Source organism: Manis javanica, chromosome 9 (genome assembly GCF_040802235.1).
Source record: "Manis javanica isolate MJ-LG chromosome 9, MJ_LKY, whole genome shotgun sequence".
Classification (NCBI taxonomy): Eukaryota; Metazoa; Chordata; class Mammalia; order Pholidota; family Manidae; genus Manis; species Manis javanica.
Window position 1 is genome coordinate 121,331,861 of NC_133164.1, and position 24,310 is coordinate 121,356,170.

The 24,310-nt window shown below is 51.3% G+C and overlaps 1 long non-coding RNA gene across 1 annotated transcript; it reads left to right on the top strand.

Moving 5' to 3' along the window:
* Positions 1–13,301: 13,301 nt before the first annotated feature.
* Positions 13,302–24,309, top strand: LOC108389658 (uncharacterized). Its single transcript, XR_001851314.3, has 3 exons — positions 13,302–16,331; positions 17,821–17,976; positions 18,155–24,309. It is a non-coding gene; the product is annotated as an uncharacterized lncRNA (long non-coding RNA).
* The last annotated feature ends 1 nt before the right edge of the window (position 24,310 follows it).

The following is a 24,310-nucleotide window of genomic DNA, read 5'->3' on the forward strand; positions in this document are numbered from 1 at the left end:
ATGATATGATGCATGTAACACATGTATCCCTTCCTGTCCAAGTTCCTGCTGCCGCTTGACTGCTGGCTCATCGCCTTTGACCTGGATTCCTGCTACAGTGCTCAGACTGGCTCCTTACCTCCACTCTGGCCCCGCCAGGAGCCATTCTTGTGCTGCGGGCTGATTTCCTGTGTCCATTTCCCAGACCGATGAGCATGTGATCCCTCCAGAGCTCTCAGGACATCACTTGGAGCTCCTGGCCGCACTGCTCGCCTCACTTCCCCCGACTCCCCGATTGCCGGCAGCCCTTGATTCCGGCTGCAGCCAAGGCCCGCTTGCCTGTTGCTCTGGTAGGTTTGCGAGCCTCTCCCTTGGCCAGAGAGGTGAGTCTCTCCAAGCTGCCTCGCTTCAAATCCATGCGTGGAGCCTCCCCGTTGCCCCCGCCCCAGGCTGGAGGCTCTGCCGTCACCTCCGGCTCACTCAGGCCTACTGACCCTCCCAGGCCAGCAGCTCCTGGGGGCTGATCTGGGTCTTACTGATCTTTTTGCCCCCAGCACCTAAGGAAATGTCTAAAGAACTTCAGAAGTTGTACAATGAGCTGCTTTTTTTAAGCTATGTTGGTTATTATTTGTGTTAATCAACTGCTGCATGAGTGAGCAGACGCCTCCTTTACTGTCGGGGCTGGGCCGCTGCAGGCCTGTCTGCAGAATGAGCAGACGTGGCGGGGCCCTAAATGCGCGTCTCCCACAAGGCGGCCCAGCGAGGGACAAACGCGGATGGTAGCCCTCTCCCCGCGTGCACACTGTGTCCTGCCTATATCAGTAGGTTTCATAGTAATCAGGATTATCAATTAGATGTGAGATAAATATTAGGCAATCACAAGGCGGCGCCAGTAAATGTCAATCAGTGACCGAGAGCGAGAGGCTGGGCAGGCTTTCAAGCTCCTGCTTGGAGAGCAACCAGTCGTCCTCACCAGTCCTTGGGCCTGCCTGGGACCGGTCTGCACAGCTGACCGTCGTGCCTGCGAGGACGGGTTGGGGTGTGATAAATGGAAGAGTGGATGCAAAAGAGATCTGGAATCTGGAAAACCCAAGCAGCGCTGAGGGCAGAGGTTGGTTAACACATTACCTTGCAGAATGTGACGTGTGCGTTGCACGGATCTAGGGGCATTTATGCCGTTTAGCTCCGTCTTGGGTGGTGGTGGCCGGAGGACACCGGGCGAGCGCCCAGCTCCACCTGTGTGGACAGTGCAGTCTGGAGAGGGTGGGCAGAAAGGCCTTCTAGCCACCGCTGGGGAATGTGTCCACCTGGGGCTGGACATTGAGGACCCTTATGATGGAGGTTCCTCGACCAGCGCTGGCCCCTTAGTCCCGCTGCTCTTTGCTTGACCTGGAGCTCCGCGAAGGGCCGGCAGGCTCCCTCGCAAGGGCTCCGGCGCAATGTCAGGAGCGTGGGCGCCGGGGCCACCGTCCCCTCCTCGGCGGCAAGACCATGGTGCTCCCATCTGTTCTCAGGCTGAGTGTGGGGCTGCCGGCCCGTCGGTGATGCTTAGGGTCCTTCCCTGCCCTTCACTGCCACAGGGTGAACCCTGGCAGGATATGAAGGACCTGTGAATGTCACACTTCCTTGGGATTTCATTGGTGTTGAGGTCTGTTCCCATAGCAAAATGGCTCTTTTCAAGAAGTCTGCTCAGCTTCTTGGAAGAAAATTGAGTTTCTTCTCATCTTCATTCATCACCCGATAATCACGAGCAAACTCTCCCGTCATTTGCCACCTTCCCACCTGGGCCCCCCGGTGATTAATGTTTGACCCTACAGGCTTCCCCAGACCGAGGAGGGAAGGAGTCCCAGGGCCCGCCTGCCGTTGGAAGGGCCCCAGGGCTGCGTTTCTGGGCTGGGGCCAGGGAGCTGCCAGCGGGCTGGCCGGACCCCAGACTAGGAGCCTGGGAGCCCAGCCACCGAAGGGCAGGATGGCTGCTCGCCTGCTCCCCGCGGGGCGCCCTGGTGTGCGGGCCACGAGCCTCTAGGTCACCGCGTGTCCCAACTGCTCCTCTGATCAGGCACAAACTGCATTTGGGGTTGGTTGGTTCTGATTTCTAAATAAAACCACCAGAGAATTATCTAAAGGAACAATGCAGGCATTAGAACAAGGATCCAACACAGTTTCTATAAATATTTATTGAGTGAATATGTGTTTTGTGTAAAATACTATAAAAGCCACATTATAGTAAGTTTGGAAAACAAATAGGAAAAAATTACTCATAACCCTCCACCATAACACAGCTACAGTGGTTCTGTGGTTTTCTTTATTTGTCATGTGCCTGTTGTGCTGCTCATCACGGTCCAGCAGTCTCGCTCTTCCCCAACTTAACTTTATACCATGTCAGCCTCCCGTGTTACCCATATAAGCTACAGGATTATCATTCTGATGACTGAGCACAGTTCTCAGATCACTGGGATGCTGTCCCGTTATGAACTCATATTTGTCTAATGTTGGGCACTTACGGTACTTCCAATTCTTGCCATTTTACGTAGTGCTGTGAGGAACATCTTACTGCATATAACTTGGTTAATGATCTGTATTAAAAATTTTATACAGCCAAAGAAAATCTGGGTTTTATAATACTTGTCATTCTGACAACAAGCTCTTAGGCCATATAGTAAAGAGAGAAAAAGACATTTCAAATGATAGTAAATCAATAAAAACTCTCGTGTTTAACTGATTGAATTCAGATGAACTGGGGGGAGCTGAGGCTAAATTAGTGCATCTGATCTAGAGACTGTTTTATTATTTTTAATTACACAGAAATGCAAGCTCAGTTTTTCCAAACAGAAATCCTTCAAGATTTTTAAGTACTATTTAATTCAAGAGGCTCATTTAGGACTTTCAAACTGACAGCAAATGGACACTAACAAACTGTTTACAAAGAAGTTGATTTAGTCAAGAGCCAACATGATTTTAAAATCTGTAAAGTGTATAGACAGTTGACAAACGACTCAGCATGTCGGGGAAGGAGCAGGGTAAACCGAGGCAGTAAAATACATGGGTTTGTCTTGAAGCGAGCCCCTATGTGTCCCTATTTTGCTATCCGGATGACCTAACACTCTCCTCCCCAGGAAGGGCTGAGGTTCCCTGCTCTGCGGAGGGTGAATGGCCCACCTGAGAGACACCACACACAGTAAGAGCAGGACCACCAGGCTGAAGAGAAAACTAAAGGCCAAGAACAATCAACCAGCTGCTCAATAGTGACTGAATTAATTATTGGTTATTGATTAATTACAGCCTAATCAGATAGGGTGGCTGTGGTAGTTTGTCTTATGTGTCAGCTTGGCTCAGCCATAGACCCCAGATACTTAATCAAACCCTAAGTGTAGGCGAAGGTATTTTGTAGATGTGGAGAACATCTACCGTCAGGCCTCATCCAATCAGCTGGAGGCCTTAGGAGCAAAGCTGAGGTTTCCCAGAAGAAATTCTGCTCCAAGACTGTAACATCAACTCCTGCCTGAGTTGCCAGCCTGCCAGCCTGCCCTATGGATTTCAGAAGTGCCAGGTCCATAATCACATAAGCCAATTCCTTAAAATGCCTTTATACATATGTACAGCCTACTGGTTCTGTCTCTCAGGAGAGCCCTGACAGACACAGAGACCCTCAGCTTTCTTCCCCCAGGCTGCTCCCAGACCTCCAGCACCAGGCCTGAGTCCTCCAGGCAAGAGATTGAAAGACACTTTTCTTGGGAAGCTGACCAGACTTAAGAGGAACTTCCTAAACATGAACACTGGCCTCACATTTACAAAGCTCAGCAGATCTCCCCACCGTGAACCCTACTTCCACAAAACCCACCTACATCCTCAGAGTGTCTAGTCAGCTTCTTAGTCCCCAGTACTTTGACTTAAGGACCAGCTGATATCTGCCTCTCTGACATGAAAGATAGAAACCAACACAGACCGGAGACAGCTAAGGGAAGAGACAGACACTGCAGGGGAAAGAACACTTCAGAAATGCTATCATTAGAATTCTCAGAGAGATAAGGGTAAGTATTTTAACTATGAGCAAGATACTGTTTTTCAACAAAGGAAAACTCAGAGAATAACAATGAAAGAACTCTTGGATATTAAAAAATGACAGCTAAATGGAAAACTCAATAGAAGAATTAGAAGGCAAAAGTGAGGAAATTCCCAGAAAAGAGAGCTAAAAAAATATGGAAAAGAGGAAGAAAAGATAATACAGCAGAGAATAAGTTCAGAAGGCCTAATATCTGAAAAGGAAATACAAACACTATCTATAAGGGCAGAAATCACCAAGAAACTAATTCAAGAAAATGTCCTACAAGTAAAAGACATAAGTTTCCTGACCAAAAGGACCCACTGAGTACCCAACATGGTGGAAGAAATGTTAGAACATTGGAGGCAAAGAAAACATGTTACAAATGTCCGGAAAGAAAAAATAGGTGACATATAAATGAGCAGGTATCAGAAAAGCTTCATCATTTAACAGCAGACACTAAAATGCAATGGAACCCCATTCTCCAGTATTCTGAAGGAAAACTAAATGTCCAACTTAGAAGTCTATGTCCAGCCAAACTGTTAACCAATGGGTCACAGAAAGAGAGATCCAAGATATTTTAGACAGGCAAGCTCTAAAATAAATCAACTCCCATGCTCCCCTGTTTAAAAAGCTACTGGAAAATGTGCTCCCCCAAAACAAGAAAGCAGATGTGGGCTACAGGAAGTAAGATCCAGCTCAAAGTGTGGTCCCAGACGCTGCTGCCCACCTGACCCCGAGGCCACCGTCAGATTGGAGCCGAGTGGGGGGCGGGTCCCAAAGAGACACACTCAGGAAAACAAAACTGATGCTTCCAGATGTCTTGAGAGGAGATTTGGGCAGAGAACAGTTTGATGATGAATTCATAGTAAAAACATGTAAGCTAAGCAAAGAAAAAAGATTGTCATGAAGTTCAGGGGAAAACACTTTGTACAGCAAATGGCTCATGGCTCACCTGTGAGTGGTCTTAAGTCATAATAATGTAATATTACACACTGACCTAAACAAAATCGTAGTCGAAGAGGACTGGGGAGGTGCACACAGGTAGATCCCGCAAGCACGTGCACCTCCTCTAGACCAGCCAGGGACGGGACGGAGAGTCCCAACCTGTGTGAGTGAAGGAGAGAAAAGTGCTTCACCCCTCTAGCACACGTGGGACCCTCCCATTTCTTAGATTCGGAAACCTTTGCCCTGGTCCAGGTCTCTGGCGCTGTCTGAAGGAGCACAGCTCCTTACGTCTGTTGGGCGAGCTCCCAGCCAGAGCACGGTCCAGTACTTAGGATTCCAATTTGTGTATTGTGGTCTCATGTTTCCCAACACGAAATACCACAGTTAATATATCAACAGTAAAAATGCAGCGCTCAAGGTAGTTGTTAATGTTTAACTCAATCTCACATTTCTCTGGCACCTGAAGAAATTAGGAACCTGGGAAAAATAGTGACTAGCAAGCATTTGCACCTTAGAACACCCTGCAATTGCAAAAAAGCACTTTAAAATGCTTTTTAAGACACTTATTTCTCAGCACCTCTCCTGCGGAGAAGGTGGCTCTACTCCAGAAAAGTTAGGCTAGGTGATTTCCACGAAGCCGTTGTACATACGTGAAGGATTCCCAATCCAGGTTCATCTGTCTGTGCAAAATTTGTGAAGGGGCCCTTCTTCAGCTCAAGGCTGGATACAAACACGGTATTAAGTGGTTAGCCTTTGTGACTTCCCACCCGCTTAGTGACAATAGGAGGAGACCCTTCACCCTGGCATGCTTTCATACGGACCATGTACAAATCACTTGTATTATTTTCCTCTGAAGTAGTGAATCCCAGTTTCCTGCTGCTTTTTCATCTCATTCCATAACATTAAGACAGTATTGTTTAGAAGGCCGATGCTTTAAAATGATCCTACGTGTCCCACGTGGAGCTGTGACTCTTTCTCTTCAGTTGTGCAATGAAAGCAGCTGCGGGCCCGAGGGCCACAGGCAGGCCGGAGGAAGAGCACAACAGAGGTGACAATGTTTCTCGGGTCTCCCCTGTTTTAAAAGGGGAGGTAATGCCTCAAATAAAAGGAATGCATTGCAAATTGCGGAATTTCATGTGCCCACGGGGTTGGGGGAAGGTAGGCAGAGGGGTCTGTTCCTGAGTCTCTCAGCTCAGAGGGGAAGCTGGCCCTGGAGACGACCTGGGCTCCTCGTGCTGGGGGAGGGTGGTTCTCGACGTGTCAGTCTGGGCTGGGACTGCCCTTCTGCCACGTTGCCCGGTGGTACTTCCAGAGCTGGGAGAAGCACCCCTGGCCTTGCCCAGGACCCAAGGCGGTAGGCCTGGCTTCCCTCGCTCCTGCCAAGCGCTGGATTGGAGCCCCAGGTGCACTGCAATTCCCACCCCGCTCCCACATTTTCTGTCTACTGTACTTAAAGTGATTATGTGAAATCATTTAAGGGGGGAGAAGGTTTTAAGGTACAAAAAATAGAAATGATGAACTGCTTTGGATTTTGTTTTTAAAGAGAATTCCTAGGCTTTGAAACTATCACCTTAAGACAGAATAATGGCCATACGTACCTGCTGAGAATCTCCAGCTACCCAAGCCATGCGTTCTCTTTCTGTTTCCTACTCTGAAAATTCACATTTCCTAACAACCGCTGAGCTGAGCTTGTCTTTCCAACCACAGATTACGTGAGGGCTGTTATTTTTTTAAAGAAAGCGCAGAGGACCATTAAAGAACCGAGGCTAAAAGAGGAAAGAGCCAGCAGATGCAGAAATGATTTGAAGTTCCAGCACATGCTTAAAATAATCCAGTTCCAGAGTGCCCACGTGCCCGTAATCGGCCTCCTGACCCCAGCCTTGGTGGCACTGGGGCACAGGGCCCGAAGAACACTGCTCCTCGGGAGCGGCCCTTCTCTCCCTGCTCCTTTGTAAGTTCAGAAGTTTCTCATGCAATCAACAAACACAAAAGGAGGCGGACGCCAGTAACAGAAGTCAGGATAAAAACCAAAGAAGGTGGAGGGAGGGACACAGGCTCTCTGAAGATGGTGTGGCTGCCACCCTGCAGGGAAAGTCAGCCCTCAAGGGAAGCTGTCACTGGGCTCCGTCCTCTACCCTTGACTAGCCATCTGGGGCTTGTGCCGGAATTCATGGGGAGTGCGGGGAGACAGAAACTGCAGAGGTCAACACAGGCCTTGCCTGCAGGGTCTCCAGTGCCCAGGGGGGCAAGCAGGATGCCAGCCCCATGAAGACACCCGTCCCGATCCCCAGAAGCCCTGGCCCTGAGTGTGTTACCTTCTGTGGCATAAAGCACCCTGCAGATTAAAGTAGGGATCTTGAGACGAGGACACTATCTTGGAACACGTGGGTGAGCCCAAGGTCATCATGAGGGTCCTTCTTAAGGAAAGGAGGTGGGAGAGCCGAAGAAGACGTGAGGAGGGAGCAGAGGAGGGAGAGGTCAGGGGATGGCACGCTTCTGGCTTCGAAGATGGGAAGGAGCCACAGGCCAAGGAGCTGGCAGCCTTGGATGCTGGAGACAGCAGGGGGGCGCACCCTCCCTGGAGCCTCCAGGACCCCCACACCTCGAGTTCAGCTGTCAGCCCCGAGGCAGACTTCTCTAGAGCTGCATGGTCGGTGATCTCTGTTGTTGCAAGCATTTTGTGGTGATTTGCTACAGCAGCAAAAGGTAACCCATGGGGGGAAACGGAACAAGAGGGAAAACACCGCAGAGCCGGAGCGCACACCCCCCAGCACAGCCCGGACCAGGGCCTGAGTGCAGTGACCCGGCCCTTTCTGCAGCGGGGACGCTGACCTGGGTTTGCATTTGCAGCAGAAGCAACGCCGCCCAGGGGCTTTCTTCGCCCTCAGAACGTGTGGTTGGCCCACTTCCACTCTTGTCCACAAATCTTCAGAGACTCCCAAGGCCTGATGCTAATCTGGTAGGTCAAATGCTGCAGGAACAGTCCTTTTCAGAGCCTCCCCCACTGTGGAAACGTCTCCTGAGAAACGGTCTCTCCCGGAGAAGGCGCACAGGGTCCCTCCCTGTCTGGCTAGGGAGACAGGCCGTATGCAGCTCCCAGGAGGAGAGAGCTGGGCTAGGGACAGAAAGATTTATTAACAAGACACTTTCCAATAATACTGTAAGTACTGCATGTGGACAAGCCCTATATTAAGCATTTGGAACAGGAGAAATTGATTTAAAGCCATTCGCAGAATGAGCCAAAAATAATTGCCCAAGAGGCTTGGGATAAAGCCAGTGAAAGCCCAGAGAAAGCCCTAGACGCACATTTGCTGCGCAATCTGTAGCTTGCAGGCCAGTTGAAGTTGGTCCGCCCTGTCCCGCACCCTGTTAGCAGGGAGCCAAAACGGAGGTAACATACAGCCCCCCAAGTTCGGGTCAAGGGGAGTGAAGAACTGCAGCAGCCTAGAGCATAACCTTGGTGCGGTAAAGATCTCAAACTTCATTTACTCTCTGCAAGAACGGCAGGTGCAGCAGGACAGAGGACCCCTCATGCTGCAAGGGTGCCAGATGCTCCTCTGGGCACTGGGCAGCTCTGGGCACTGCAGGACCCCTCTCCACACACACACATGAGGTCAGGGGCAGAAGTGAATGGCTGGAGAGATGCAGTAATTGGTTATAATCTCAAATGCAGGAGAAGGACCTGAGGCTCCCTGGGGACACACTGCATGAGCAACTGGACATCCTGCCATGCTCAGCTGACAGCTGGGCCAGTGCACAGGTTGATAAAACTGAGGGCAGGCTGGGAAGCGAGTGGCTGGTTAAGTTCTAAAGATTTGGAGGGGGTGGGAGAGAGAATAGGGATGAATGACATAGCTGCTACAGGAAAAGAACATCAAAGAAAGAACAGAATTGTTTTAAAGGGGATCTTAGGAATCACATGATTTGTGATATAACGTCTTTCTCTAGCATTCAGGAAAATGACATACTCATCCATGCTTCTGGGGTTTTGGAGGGAGTTTGAGGGTTCAAGAATTTGCAAGTGTATCACTTAGAATTCAATTTGGGCTGGGTATAACAGAAAAATCCAAAATAATAGTGGTTTAAAAGACACGGATGTTTATTCCTCTTTCATGAAAAGGAAATCCATGCTGAATGCTAGTGTGAGAGGTCCGTGATTATAATGTCCAGGTTCCTTTAAGTTTTCTGCTCCACTGTCCAAGTGGTGGCATTCATACACAAGAACACCTTATTATTCAAGAGGGTTGCTGGAGCTCCAGTCATCACATCTGTCTTCCAGGCAGCTGGAACTAGGAAGGGGGGAGGGCAAAAGGGGTTCATCAACTCTATTAATAAAATTAGGGTGCTGTTATTAAGGAAGAAGGGAATGGCCATTGAGGGTCAGCTATGTTGTCTCTGATGCACCTCCTCTGGCCTCAAGGTGGGGTTGGAGTGAAAACAAGAAGGGCAGCCCCAGAATCCCCAGGTGCTTCTGACATGACCAGGTGCACTGGTGTCACTCCCCATTCCCTCTGCCCTGAGCCACTGGCCACCACTGGCTGCTTTCTGTCTCTATGGACTTGCCAACTCTGGACATGTCCCTTGAGAAGAATCACACGATGTGTGGCCTTTGGTATCTGGCTTCTCTCATGGAGCACCCCCAGGTTCATCCCCATGGTGGCGTGTGTCAGTGCCTCTGTCCTTCCCGTGGCTGTGTAACAGACCACTGGGTAGATGCACCACATTGTGTTTATCTCGTCATCCCTTCAGGGACATTTCCAGTGTTTCTGCCTCCTGGCTGCTGAGAATAATGCCGTGATGACCATCCATGTACAAGTACTTGTTTGAGTGATGCTTTCTGTTTTTTTCAGGATAGACGTAGGAGTGGAATTGCTGGATCATACGGTCATTCTGTCTCACTTTTTGAGGACCTGCCAAACCGTTTTCCATAGCGGCTGCATCATTCTACATTCCCAGCAGCAGCATATATGGGTTCCAGTTTCTCTACATCTTTGCCAACACTTGTACTTTTCCACTGTTTTTTATGACAGCCACCCTCATGCGTGTGGAGTGGTGTTTCGCAGTGGTTTTGACTAGCTGACTATTTCCTGCTAATTGGTGGTGTTAAGCGTCTCTCCATGTGGTTGTTGGTCATTTATAGTCTAGTCAGCAATTTTTAAAAAGTTGCTATTTGGTCATATTTGAAGGTCAACTGGAGCCAAATTAACCTGTGCCACTAGTTTTCTTTTTCTTTTTCCTGTCCTTCTCTAAAAGATATGAAGTGAGGTCCTCTCATTTTGAGGACTTTTCCTCAAATCAAATGCAAATGCACATATATCATCAGCAAAAGGAAAGGTGAGAGAGTGAATTCCATTGAGAAGCTGTCAGTTTTGCAATAATCCTGGGCTTTTTACCACATGAACAATTGACTAAACATTCTCTCGGTTACCAGCAAATGAAGGGAGAGGCTTGGTTCTGTTTGGTTGTTTTCCTGCATGCAGGACCCTTGCCGGCAAAGAGAGAGTGATCCGGAGACCCACAAAGCGAGAATCAGTGTGCACGGTGCTCACCACTCTCCTTCTAAAAACGTCAATGCCATTTTCTCTCCAGCTGCTTCACGTGTGCACGTTCTCTGTTTCCCAAAGCGGGAAATAAATGCACACTTTTAGCTTACATAATAATAGAGCAAACCAAGAAGATAAGTAGGCTGTGTAGGTTTATAATACACAGACATGCATTTGTACTGAAAAGTGAAAGAGAAAATAAAAACAAACCATGGAGAGATCACAGCACAAATAAACACTAGTGGACAAACTGCTCATCACCACGTATATGTGAGTGATACGAATGGAACATTCTCTTTTACTCTCTAGGACCACTTCATTTTTCTTTGAACAACATACATGTGTTATTGGTGGTAATAGGAACATTCTTGCACCATGAAGACCCAGAATTTTCTAAACTGGGATCAAATGTCAGGTGCATACTCCTGCTCAGCACCCAGAGCATCCCATGGGCAGGAGCTCAAGGTGATGCAGAGACCAGGGGCCACCCTCGAGGGAAGGTGACACCTTGATCTTCCTGACTCATGGAGGGAGGACCGTCACCACTGTGTGCTTCCCCAGCTGTTAGGTTTAGAGTCTGTGAGCATAAAATTGGTTCATTTTTAATGCCTCTAAATTTAGAGTGTTTTTATACACAGCAGTAGCCACTAGGAGAGAAAATGGACATATTTATACTGTCTTTGAATACATGATCTTTGTAGCCTTTATGCTATGTCTCCTTTATGGCCTTGCTTAAAATTATGCAATTTTCTTCAAAAATAGTGTACACATCTTTTATTAGATTTATTGGTAAATATTTTATTTTGTTGCTGTTTTTCCTATTACTAATAGCATCTCTATCCATTACATCTCCTAATCATTTGTTGCCTCCAGCAAAATGGATACATTTTATATTAATGATAATTTGTGATTGATACTTTTTATTCTTTAATTCTTTTGCACCTTCTAAGTAATAAATTCGGTATGATCTGAAAAATAATGACAGCTTTCGTTCTCCCAGTTTTTATCACAATGTACAAACATCACCTCTAATTCTTGTAACTTTTGGATGTTTTCAACCCTCCTTAAAAAATTCGGGACTGGGACCCAGACAGAGATTAGTCACTTGTCCAAGTTCACACAACAAGAAAATGGCAAAGCTGGGAATTCTGCCTGAGGTCTGAGTCCAGGGTCCCTGTTTTTGTCACTACTGTAACATGTAACTCTGGGACCTTCCAAACGTCTGCTGAACAAAGACACTTCAGCATGATCTCAGTGATCAAGTAAGATCAGTGGGCAGAAGCTACATGGAAACTGATTTTGACTCATGCAAGGAATTTTTATGCCAGTTAAAATGTCCAGATGGGCCCCCTTGGAATAGTTCAGGTGTTGGCTGGATACCTGGCCGACGACTTGGAGAGGGAATTCCACCACCTGACAGTGAGCAGTTCAACTGGCTGGCTGTCGGCGCTTTCCACCCCAGGATTCAGGTAATCTGGGACTCTAGCAAAAGCTGTTTTCTCATCTGTTCAGGGCCTGCCACTCATGGGACTACAATGCCGTGTTTGAGCCGATGCCCCAAATAGCTCTAGGCTCCGCGGTGCCCACCCACTATGCAGGGCATCCAGTTCCTGGAGCTGCTCTCTGCACAGCGGGCACTGCATGGTGGTCCTGCGGTCGGATAAAGGAGCCCTTTGGCTGTTGGGCCCCAGCCTGTCCCCACGTGACACCCTCACAACCTTGCCAGGGCATAGAGGGGAGTAGAACTGAGGAGAGGAGACAAGAGAAGAAAGGGGAGAAGGGCTGGGGGCCCAGGCAGAAGAGAGCCAGCCTTTTGAAAGTGTTTTCCACCCTTGATTTTGATTGCCTCCCACCTGCCCCTCTGCAGAAGGGCGCTCAGGGCTCAGGTGACAGTATTGAGGCCCAGTTTTGCCCCCGTTCAAGAACAGTGATTAGCTCCCTGCTCGGCTGTCCCCAAGGCAGGACGTGCCAGTCACCAGGGTGAGGGGAGCAAAGCCCCCAGGGTGAACGTCCCCAGGCTTCCTGGAGAGTAGGGCTGCCAGCTCCAGCTCCAGCTCCAGCTCTGTGGATTTTTGCACTGTTCACCATGTTCCACACCCTGTGTCTGAGCCCTGGGGGTCCCGGGGCCACGATGCATGGGACAGGGAGCCGCCTCACCCACCCCACCTGCACTGCACGCAGTGCCTTCACCCCCACAGCCCTGCCTCCCCAGAGGCCCTGGTCTCTGTCTTTACCCCACTGTAGAGCAAATGGTAGTTCCATGACCAGGATTCTCACCTGACCCTGGTCTGCTCGCCCACTGAGCACATACAGTGCTCACAGGCGCAGGCGTGCACACGTGTGGGCAATGAGCTGTTATCGACTCTATAGAAAGAACTCTGCCCAGTGCCCTGGGGCTGCCAGGTGGTGGAGGGGCCTGGGGACAGTGACCGGCTTGCTGCGTGCGGACTGCCCTGGAGGCCGACGTGATTCTAGCGCTTGACCAGCCAGCATCTGCTAATGCTGGGCACAAACGCTTTTACCTGCAATGTCCCCTTGCCATCTGTCAGTCTCACCGGATCCAGAGTGAACGTGCCCAGGGCTCAGCCCTCAGGCGAGACGGCCACCTGGCAGCGCCCGGACGCTGGGAATGTGCTCCTCATGCCCCCGCAGGACCCCCATCTTAGCGGGGCCCCCATGATATGGGCACCCCCAAGGGGGCAGTGGGTGAAGAACAAGCAAAAAGCAGCAACAACAGGTAACAGCACTGAAAAGCCTCTTTCGCTGATTATCCATAAAGGCAATGACTAGAATTAGCAAAGCAGTTGCAGTTGTAAGCAGGAAATACCAGCTTTCACCCAACTTTCAGCCTGCCCTGGTGAGGCCTCCTGGAGAGCCCAGGGCACCTGGCTGCCCGCCGGTCCTCCCGCCCCGAGCCGGGCCAGCTGCCAGGGGAGGGCGGTGACCAGCACGGGGGGTTCTGACCCAGCAGGCTGTCCTGCGCAGGACGGAAGCTTCGGGACCCACATTCTAAGGAGCATCTGCTATGGCCTGAAAGTCTGTTGAATCCGCAAAATTCACAAGTCGAAACCTGCGGTTGCCCAGGGATGGTATCGAGAGGTGGGGCCTTCGGGGTGACCAGGGTCATGGAGGGGACCCGTGTCCTTATGAAAGGGACCCCGCCCCCGAGCTCGCTTGCCCTCCTCCAGAGGACGCGGAAGGAGGCCTCTGGGACCCGGAGGAGCGCCCTTCCTGCGCCCCGAATCGGCCTGGGCCTGGGACACCCAGCCTCAGGGACTGCGAGAAATACACGCGTTTCCAGGCCCCCAGGCCGTGGCGCTCCGCGGCGGAGGCCCAGACGGCGGGACGGACGTGCTGCTTTCTGTCTGTCTGTCCACCGCTCAGGGTCAGGCCCCCGGGGCGCCCCGCGGCCCGGCCACCGCCGCCAGGCACGGGCCGTTTGCTCCTGCTCCCCGAGCCCTGGCTCCCGTCCTCCGGCCTCTCCCCAGCCTGTCCCCGGCCCGCGGGGCGCCTGCGGCGGCGATGAATGCTGCGGCGGGGTCCCCCCGAGGGCGCGGGGGCCGCTGTGGCTGCGCCCGCACCTGGCCCGGCTCCGCGCTAGGGGAGCCGTGGAGGCCGAGCCGAGGGGAGGGACCCCGCGGTCCGGCGGGGCGGGGCGTCACTGCGTGGAATTTTCCCTCCAAACCGCACTCGTTTCTTCCAGGGGGTCCCGCACGGGGAGGACCCCCACGGCGCCGCTGCAATTTTGTAGGTGGGACTCGCGGTGATCCTGCGAGGATCCCGCGGGCTCTGCGGCAGGGACTCAGCCCCCAGGACCCAGGGAAACGCCTTGTGAGCGGACAGGGGGCCCCGTCCTCGAATCCCCCCGGGGCTCTCAGGGCCCCTGAACCCGCCTCCGCTTCTCCAGCTGCTGCCGTTTGAGTTGGACGCTGGCCGGACCCCAGAGCCTCTGCTGATGTTGTCGTTGGTGGCCGGCCACGGGCATCTCTGAGCCAAAGGCCCCCGAGCAGAGCCAGGACGTGGAAGGCCCCAGATCAAGTCTCTTCCCAGGGAGGCAAGGATCTCGGTGCTGCAGCCTGGGAGCCACCGCTGCTTTGCCTCCAGCCAAGGGCCCCTTGGGGGACTGCAGGGCAGCCCCTGACCAGAGCCGCAGGCGGGGGGCAGGCAAGGGGAGGAGGGGCCCCAGTGTCAGGGCCCCATCAGCTGGCATCCCCCACCATGACCCCACTGCTGACTTTGGGGTGAATAATGATCCCCGTGTTGCCATGTTGTGTGAGGGTAACAGCCTTACGTGTCGCCAAGAAGCAGGGAGAGCGGCCGTTCCCAAGCAGGAAGCCAAGTGCCCGGCTGTCGGCAGTCAGCCGGCTGGAGGCCCAGCTCCTCCCCTCAGTCACAGAGCCTCTGGTTTGGGAAACACTGTCCTGGCCACTTGGCTAACAGTCCTCTGTGCACCAGCTCCATGCCAGGCTGAGTAGTGCCCAGTGCAGGCAGTGACAGGCACTCGAAGCCGTGGCTGTCATCAGGGGTGACAGCATTGATCTCAGATGGGGAAACTGAGGCACACACGTGCGGGGTGACGTGATTTGAATCTGTGTGCACGCTTCAGCACTAGGCTTTACTGCCTTCAGACCCCTATGACATTTGGGGGCACTGGATTCTGCCTTAAGCAAACAAAAACAAGGCCGAGAAAGAGTCGGTGTTTCATGATTACCCACCCAGGCGGTCTGGGTGCTGGGCTTCAGAGCCCCAGGCCAGTCCAGGAGTGCCATGCCGGCCACTGGGCTTCCTGCTGTGACGTGAGGTGAATCTTGTTTTGCAAGCAGGCTGGAAGTGCTGGCGGCGGGCAGACTGTCTTCCCCCGGGGAGTCACACATTGATCATAGCAGCGCCTTCCTCTGGGATGCAGATGTAAGAGGTTCCTTCTGCCCGCTCCCCACTCTCCCGGGGCACTGGTGGGTGGCCTCTCTGGGACCCTCCTCTCAGCTTCACGCGGCTCCGCAGCCCCCTTCCCTATGGGAAGCTTGCAAGAGAACACATTCCCACACACTCCGACCAGGCCCAGGGGCACTGGTTTCTAAGTCAGTTCCAAGCGTTAGCAGCTCAAAGGAATCTAAAATGACTTTATTTGGTGTCAAAGACAAAAGCATTATTACTCAGTTACTGCTTTAAGGAAAAGAATGTCTCTCTTTTTAATAGTTATCTAAGTTGAGTGACTTTCTATTCATAATCTTGAGGTGCTTTGAAAAAATATTCCCTTCCTTTCAACCTCCCCGAAAAGGCCTTGTCGAAAGGCTCTTGGTGATTTGTACGCCATGAGCCTCCATTCTAGTATTTGTACCTGTTGTGCTTAGAAACGCTCCGGTTCATGCAGTAATATCTTGCTTCAGAGAAGAATGAAGTTTCTCAGAGCTGTGTGGCTTTAGGGGAAAAGGACAAAACAAAGTGAAAATCTAGTATTTCCGTTTGGAAACGTGATAGCTCAGCATAGAACCAGTCCTCGTTATTCTGAAGCGATGACGGTAATAACCAACATGTGGCCAAAGCTCTCGGCTTTCTGCCAGCCTCGCAGTCAGGCACAGCAGTCAGCAGAGACATTCCCAGCACTGGCCTTTTCCCGGCCACGTCCCTGTGGAAGCAGGTGCCACCTGCCCCTGGCGCTCTGCTGCCCTTGTCTCCCCAGTACCCCCGGGCTCCTCTCCGTCAGACCCAGGCAGCCTCGGCTGGGCATGCAGCGCACAGTACCCCCGCGGCTGGACTGCTGCCTTCTCATCAAGCAAACTGCTCATCGCTCCAAGCAGCTGATTTTAGTTGCTGAGGAGGTGAGTGAACCTGTCAAATGCCTGCGTTTGTTCCTTCATCTAGACTGCTGACCCCTCGATGTCCATGCCCTAATCCTTGGAAGCTTTAATGACAGGAGGGACTTGGCAGGTGTGGTCACATTAAGGGCCTTGAGGTGGAGAGAGGATCCTGGGCCACCTAGTGGCCCTACACGAAATCCCAAGTGTCCTTTAATAGGAGGAGGTGGTGTGACCACGCAGAGGTGGGAGTCACACGACCCCAGGCCCAGGAACACAGCAGCCCCAGAAGCAGGATGGAGTGAGGAACAGGACTGTCCCCGGGGGCCTCAGGAGGAGCCGGCCTCCTGCCAACACCCTGACGCCAGCCAGGAGGAGCAGATGTTGGCCCTCTAGCCTCCAGGACTGCAGGGGAATAAGTTTGTGTCTTTTTAAGCCACTAAGGTAGCGCTACTTTGTTACAGCCCCCGCAGGGACTAACACAGGGGGACCTCAGGATGGCTCCGCCTTCCTGAAATGCAGTCTTTGCTTCTGTAGAGAACATCCTTGAAACTGGAAATCAATGAGCAGGTTGAGGACAGTTCGGCAGATTGGTGAGGGGTCCCCCTTCATGGCTTTCGGGAGCCCTGGCCTCAGCTTATAGTGTCAAGGCGGCCCCCCAGCCCCCACAAAGAACTACTCCAAAGGCACTTTAAACACATTGGTGTTAGTTTTTATTCCAAATGGTGGTATAAAAATATAATCAAGTGGGACATCTTTACAAAAACAATTCAACACACATTTTGTGAGCCCTAGAAATGCAGGGTATCCAGTGAGTAAACAGTTTCTTGAATATTATCTGGTGAGGAAAGCAGTGCTGTGTGCAGTTAGCTCTAAAAACGGAGGCAGGCCTAGCGGAAGAGAATGAACACGGTTCAGTGATTCCCCAAGCTGGCTGAGGACAAGCCTCCCAGGAGCACAGAGGGATCTCGGGGTAACTCTGGAGTCCACTTTTTTTTTACCCTGATGTAGATGATGGACTTTGAGGGTAGTGTCAGTGCTGGTTCATTAGTGATCCCAGACACACTGCTCTTGGGAGTGGGGGTGCTGGTAGTGGGGAGCCTGAATGTTTGGGGGCAGGGAGTATATGGAAACTATCTTCTGCTCAATTTTTCTGTGAACATAAAACTGCTCTAAAAAGTTTTCTTGTTTTTAAGGACATGGCTTTGTGCAGAGCTACGATGATTCAATTTAACACAGATACTCTGAATACTCACAATACTCTAGCCAGCATTTGGACTTTTCTATAGTCAATGGGGATTTTAAAGCAGAAAAATGGTGAGGGCTTTAGTGGGTTTTAGGGAGCTGGCGTCACTGCATTCACATTGTCTCTGTCTCCTTTGCTGCCTTAATCTTTGGGTCAAAAAACTTCTCAGAGCTGCCCTGTGCACAGGCTTGTTAAGCATCAAAAGGAATTTTTCTCACAGCTTAAGATGATGCAAACAGCCCCTTATCTGAAACTCGCCTCTTCCAGGAGATAAGGAGGCACGAACAAAAATGACTGGATTGTCAAGGACTTACAAGAACGTCATGGCCAAACTCATGTCAACAAAATGACTGGAGTCAACTGGTCAGGGACAAGGAATTTCATCCTCTCCTCAGGCCCTTGCTGATACCCAGGATGTCTGAGGTCAGTCAAGCCCTCCTGACTTCTACCCACTCCTGTTCCTCTCCTTCCCTAATATAAAATAAGCTTGAAATCAGCCCTAAGTTAAGATGACAGTTTGGGACATTAGTCCGCCATCTTCTTGGACTGCTGGTTTTCCCAATAAAGTGCTTCCCATGCCCTGACACCTTGTCTCTTACAGGCACGTCATGTGGTAAGTGGAAGACCTTGGACTCCGTGACAACTCCCAAATTATCTTCCTTTTTAAGGCCAGAGCAGCAAAATACTTCATGGCCCACAGATGGCTCCAGTCTACCTTCTTTTGTCACTAAATGTTGCCGTTAACAGATTCTTGGCATCCCTTTCCTGAGTGGGAGATGAAGCTTCCAGGACTGGGCTAACACGTGGATGAGCTCCGCCCATGAGTCACCGAACTTCACCGACAGCTCCCCTAGAGCACCGCCATGCACGCCCGCAGCACCGCTCACGGCTGTCCGGGATTTTGTCTTCCCCTTATGAATGACTGATAAATCCTCCTGTCATATCTCTGAGGGTCCCCCCCTAACACTGCAGCTAGTAGGAGTGGTATCAGTATTACTTGTGGATACTCTTTTCCACTCAAATGTGTCTCCACCATTTTTCATTTATTTTTAATATTTTTCTTTCCCAACCCGTTTCTTTGTTTAGGCCCCAATGAGCCTTATTTTACTGATTCCCATTTATTCCTTTCAAGGAATCAGAAAAGGCTTAATGTCAATTCCAATTTCCAAAGCGGGTAGCAATTGAGGAAAGTGCTTTCTTCAGATCAATACTTCCTCCTGACTTGACACTGAGCTATTAATAATTTCTTGGCATATGATTTCACTGGGAAAAAAACAGGAGCCCACAGAGCTTTAGGACATGGATGTAAAACTAGCTGGTTCTCTCTGAGACAGGGTTTATGGGGAGGCCACAAAGGCTCAGCAGAAGCAGAGAGAGACCCTAGTCTCTGCGGCCCCGGTGTCCACCAAAGCTGATTTTCACATGCCCAGAGATTAGGCCCATCTGGCGACAATCCCTTCACCGATTTGTTCTGCTGAGTCTGTCTGAACACCTCGTCTTGCTCTCTGTGATTTCAAATGGGTGTATCTGCTGCCTTCAGTAATTCACTCAGCCTTGTAAGTTGTGGACGTTCGTTAACTGACCAGCTGGGGTGCCCCTCAGCCGGCGGCTCCAAGCTAAGTGTGAGTGCAGTCACCCCTCGGGGGCGGCCTGGGTCTGCGTCGCCCCTCAGAGGTGCCCCTCCTTCCAGGCTTCTCTGAAGAACCCCAGTCCCAGTCTTGGGGACCCGGGTGCTCCTCTCCCAGGCAAAGCCGGGGGTGACGGTGGCTGCTGCCCCGGCTCCCCACGCCAGCACAGGCGGCTGCAGGGGACTCCCCGCCAGGCTTAGAACAACTTAGGGGACTTCTGAGGCAGAAGAGGGAGACCGAACCGCAGGACAAGAGAGCACCACCGCCAAGGTCCCAGAGGAAGAGCGCTACAAAGGCAAGCCCTTCCCCAGCCCCACGCCTACCCCTCCGGCCTGCAGCAGAACGACTACGCTGAGCCCAGCCGTACCTGGGCCCCTGTAGGACTGCGCTTCAGGTTGTGCCCTGAGGGTGCTGGAGGGCTGGGCTGGCGTGGCTCCCTGCAGTAGGCCCCTCGAGGACTCCTCGTCCTTTTCTTCTTAACACTGAGCTGGTACCAACCGGTGCAACACACATGATCATACATGCACACATGTGCACACATGCACAAAGATGCATGTGCAGATCCCAAAGGAGGAATGCATGTACTTCCCTAAGAACTCCACAGACGGCAGGGTCCTGGTGCCGAGGAAGCAGTGTCCCTCAGGCACAGGGCATCACCCACCCACCAACAGAAGCATTTCAGGTTATGCCTCCTTGGGCCTGCCGAGAATAAGAAATGGACACATTTCTGAGGCAGACCCTATTACCCAGTCCAAGTTGTGCCACTCCCCACATGACATGCCAGTAAGTCAAAGACAAGGTGTTGGGACAAAACGATTTTATTTGAAAAGCCAGCAGACTGAGAAGATGGAGGACTAATGTCCCCAGGCTTCATCTTAGGTTGATTTCAAGCCCCTTTGATATTAGGGAAGGAGGGGAGCAGGAGAGGGTGGAGGTCAGGAGGTGATGACCAGCCTCAGACATCCGGGCACCAGCAAGGGCCTGAGGAGTCCCTGGCCAGTTGAGTCCAGTCATTTTGTTGGCAAGTCTGGCCGTGATGTTCCTACACGTCCTTGACAACCCAGTCGTCACTTTTGTCCATACTTCCTTATCTCCTGGGGGAGGCGAGTCTTGGGTAAGGGGCTGTTTGCATCAATCTTAAGCCGTGAGCAAAATTCCTTCTGATGTTTAACAAGCCTGGGTGCAGGGCCGCAAGGCTGAGCAAAAGCTTTTTGACCCAAAATAAAGGCAGCAAAGGAGACAAATACACCGTGAAGACAGAGGCGCCGAGTTTTTTCACTCCATCACGCTTCCTAAGGCCCGCTGCCTTGACCTCACGAAGACCCAGCTACAGCTTTAAAAGGTATGTTTACAAAGGCCCAAGAGGCTGGGGCCCCAGGGGAAGAGGGAGGCCGGGGCAATGCGGTTCGTTGTTTCATGTGCACGTGGAGGGCTTGTGTCTTATTAGAAAACTCCCATGGTGGGGAGTGGGGTCAGGGAGGACTTCACCCCAGTCCCCTGCCTCCTCAGTGTCTCGCTCCCGGCACCGGGTGTTCTGCCAACTTCCGGCTGATGGGCTCCACCAGTGTATTGATGAAGGCTTGGCACCCAGACTGTGGGAAGCTCCCAAGTCCCGTGCTAGTCTATGGCATTTATACTTTCAGCATCTCCATGGACGCTATTTCCCAAAAATAGTGCCATCTTACTTAATATTTTCTTTTCAACTCTTGTGAAATTATCTCTTTTTTAAGGAAATACTATCATAAAAAAATAGATGATTGATGATGGATAGACAGACAGACAGACATAGATGGTGAATGGATGGATGGGTAACTGAAACAATAGCTTCTCTCTCCAATCCTAACATATTCCAGATCTTTCCTTAGAGCATCTAAACCTTCTGGCTGTTTACCAGCTGGAACTGGGTCTCCTGCTTTAGTGTTCAGACTCAGCTGTTGAGTCAAGCTACAGAGACGCCTGCACTGGCGGCTTCAGGAGGGATCTCAGACCTCTGTGTCCCAAGGAAAACCCACATTAGAATGCATCACGAGCCCACATGGACCCTGGGAACAGCTGTATTCTGAGGCCCGTGTCAACTGACCTGAAAAGTAGTTGCACCATTGACTTCAAGTAGAAAGTTTTTCACCCACCCACCCTGCCATGAACTTTCCAAATCACCATCTGGTGCTTCCTGTCCTCCCGTGAGCCCCTCCTGTTACAGTCCCCCTGGGGGGAGGTTCCAGCCCCATGAAGCTTTGGAAAACAGTCGCAAAGATGGATCCAAGAGCAAAGGTCTGGCCGAGACCAGATGTGCTTGTGCGCGTTTCCAACAAACTCCAGCACCTCCAGCTCATGCTGGGCCCAAGAAGAGGAGCTTTGCCGGCCCTCTCCTCCATCCTAAAGGACTGTAGGTGGGTCACGACAGCTGTGGCCCTGGCTTGGGAGTAAATATATTCTCAGTGTCCTCAAGCAGGAAAATCAGAAGCCAAACTAAGAGTATCAAAGACCCTAAACATACTTCCAGTGAGTTTCCGTCACAAGATTTACAAACCCGCCCTCTTGGCCTGCTATTTCTGTTTTTCATTACCTGTATCTTGAAAGTCTTAAGGAAAGGCTTCATGACTCCAGTGGCCTTGACCAGTTACGCGGTAACGACATCCACAAACGTGCCCCAGGTCTCTGGAGAAAGACAGGACTCTAAAGACATGTCATTTGTCTCTATTTATATTTAGGTATATAGCCTGCTTATCATAAAAAAAAATAGATTAATTACTTCATAAAATTACAAAACAAGAAAAGGTAATATCAGAAGTAAAGTCAAATTCCATCCAGTCAATGTATTTGGGTAAATAGTGCCTTGAATTTTAAGGCATTCTAAGAACAAGCAGCAGGCTCAAATAGTGCAGTTTTCCCTCAAAATGAGCATAGCCTATCAGAGCATCTGTGTTTATGTGGGGTCATATTCACAAATACAAATTTTGGTTTCAGAAAACACAACATCAAGCCTCTTACACTGACATGAATGCTGTTTCTGATGTTATTCTAAGACAGGTAGCACATATTTTGAGTGTGAGAGCAGAATCACTTGGTTTCCCGATCCACAGAACAACTCCATACTAAGGATTTGGGCAAAAATAACCTTGATTTTTATAGACTTGTATTTTCTTCCAAGGTCTTGGCCCATAATCTTATTAAATTTGACAGTTCAAAATAAGTTTCCCTGGGAAAGTTTGAAAACTGACTCTTAGAAAACTTTGCAAACATTGACTTTTAAAATATATATTATTAATTTTCAATTACTACAAATGATTATTACAAAGAATCTGAACTATTCAATGCACAAGAATATAATTTATGGGGTAAATATCCATCCCACCCTCCCTCAGATAATCACCATCAGTTGTTGTGTATGTATACTTTCAGAGTTTTATATAAATTGGAACATGCATGTTCTAAATGACTGTGGAGTCCCGTGCTAATGAGCTAGAGGGCATTAACTTTCTTGCACAGGAGGCACCTCCCCCAGAATCAGACAGGACTTCAGCTGCGTGGCATCCCTTCCAGTTCTTCGGACTTAGTCAGTGCCCAGACCCTCAGGGCCGTCGGGGTGGGGAGGGCCTCCATTGTATTTCCACAGCTACCCTGCCCGGCTCCTGTTCCCGCCCACCGTCTAAGAACATCTTCCAGAACCCGCTCCAGTGACGATGCATCTCTGTCCCAGCAGGATGCACTGGCACCCCACCTCCATGACACCACTGTCCCCTGGAGCTCCATGGTGCGGGTCACATCCATCCAGGCCCTGGAACCGCACGCTGCAGCTCCCGGCTGGGCCTCGTCTTCATCCCGCCGCAAGCTCCCAGGACCCCAGCCACATCTTCCTGGCCTGGTCCCCAGACCACAGTGTTTAACTGCATCGTGTCCACATGGTCTCCACCTCAGGTGGCAGGGCCCGAGGCCACCAAGGACACAGGAGGTGAGGGAGCACAGAGCCTCCTCGGAGCACGGGAGGCAGGCACCGAGAGCGCCGGCTTCTGTGCAGCCCAGGCCCCAGTCACTTGACGCAGCCCCCACGGTGACCCACGCTGCCTGGTTTCTTCCTGCCGACAAGACTGGAAAGCAAACACCACCTGCGCTCCAGGCCTCGGGCTTTGCTGGATGCTGAACAATTCTGCAGGAGTGTGGGCCAGGCACCTGAGGGGCCTGGCATCCCTTTGCTTGCTAACGCCAAATTTGAAGCCCCAGCTCAGAAGCAGCATCTGGTGGTTATTGCTACTCCGGCCCTGAGAGCTTTGGAGCCAGACAGCCCGGGGCCCCACAGCAGGTGCGAGCTGGGTGAGTTCAGCTATGGGCCCTCCTCACATGCATGCTGGTGGTCCATCCCTGTGACAGACGACATGGCACCATGGGTGCCCAATAGGCGGTGCCCAGGCAATGTCAGGCACTGTTACTACTACAGCCTGTTCTTCCATCTAGCAGCCTTGACACTGTGCGTGAGATGCCGAGGACTTGGTAGGTGCAGACGGGGTACAAAGGGCACGAGTTAGCATGGTCCTCACAGCCCTGCTAAGATGCCAGATCAGTGTGGGGACCAGGCACCCTACACGTATGTCGCCCGGGTCATCGTGCTGGGCTGTTCCCAGGTCTTTACTGTTAGCCAGCCTGCTCCCGGCACAGCCTGGTGGTTGTCTTGAGCTTGCATCCCAGGCCTTCTAGGAGTTTGGATTCACCAGCAGCGCTCCTGACACATTGGGTGCCAAACACGAGCTCGAGCCCGAAGAGAGGTTACCGCAGCTCCGTCGTGCCTACACGCTGGGACGCCCGTGGAGGCCCCCAGGTAAGCGTTTATCACCAGTCGGCATAGAGGTCCCGAGCTCTCTGAGCACTGCCATCAGCCACAGATGGCCCCACACAGGACACATAGGTGGACTTCAGTGAAGCATTTCATCTCAGCGCACTGGAGGCGAAGGTCCAAGCTGGGCTTGGGAGTCCGAATCTACTAGTCATTCTGTTTCCAGTATGAGCGAGTTCCAGCCTCAGGGTGTGAGGGGAAGTACATGAGTCATGTTTGTGAAGCACCTGGACACCGCATGATCCTGCACTACAGCAGATGGCCAGGAGGTGGTGACAGGCACCACTGTTGTGTGCCGAAC